The sequence below is a fragment of the Eulemur rufifrons genome, unplaced genomic scaffold, assembly GCF_041146395.1.
Source record: "Eulemur rufifrons isolate Redbay unplaced genomic scaffold, OSU_ERuf_1 scaffold_97, whole genome shotgun sequence".
In the NCBI taxonomy this organism is placed as follows: domain Eukaryota; kingdom Metazoa; phylum Chordata; class Mammalia; order Primates; family Lemuridae; genus Eulemur; species Eulemur rufifrons.
Window position 1 is genome coordinate 661,305 of NW_027182879.1, and position 686 is coordinate 661,990.

Below are 686 nucleotides of genomic sequence, written 5' to 3' on the forward strand. Positions count from 1 at the left end.
TAACACCTAACCCTAACCATAACACTTAATCTAACGCTAAATCCAACACGAACCCTTAACACTAATACCAACTCCTACATCTAACCCTTAACGTTAACACTAAACCTTAACCCTCACACTCACCCTTAACCCTAACACTAATCCTAATCTTTTACCCTAAACCTAACACTTAACGCTAGCCCTGTCCCAAACCCTAACTGCTAACCTTAATCTTAACCCTAAAACTTAACTCTAAACTTGACTGTAACAGTTAAACCTAACACTAAACTTTAACCCTAACTCTAACCCTAACCCCTAAACCTAAGCCCTCACCCTAACACTAACCTTCATCGCTAACCCTGACCATAATCCTAACCTTATATCTAGTTCTCAGACTTCTTGCTTTCTCAGAGTTTCGAAAGCCTACAATCCTCCCATGCCATGCATGAAAGGAGGCTCTGCCACTGTGTCCTGCATGAAACCCAGGGGCCCATACCCAGCGTATGATAGATGGGGTTCCCGGCGACATTCTCAGACCACTAACCCCCCCGCCTAGTGCAGACAGGGCATGTGTGCTAAGCATAAACTCTACCCCTCACCCATAACCCTTACCCTGAACATAACACCTAACCCTGCTCCTATTGCTCACCTTAAAATGTAAACATTACCGTTACCCTAATTTTAAACCCTTATCCTAATTTTAGTGC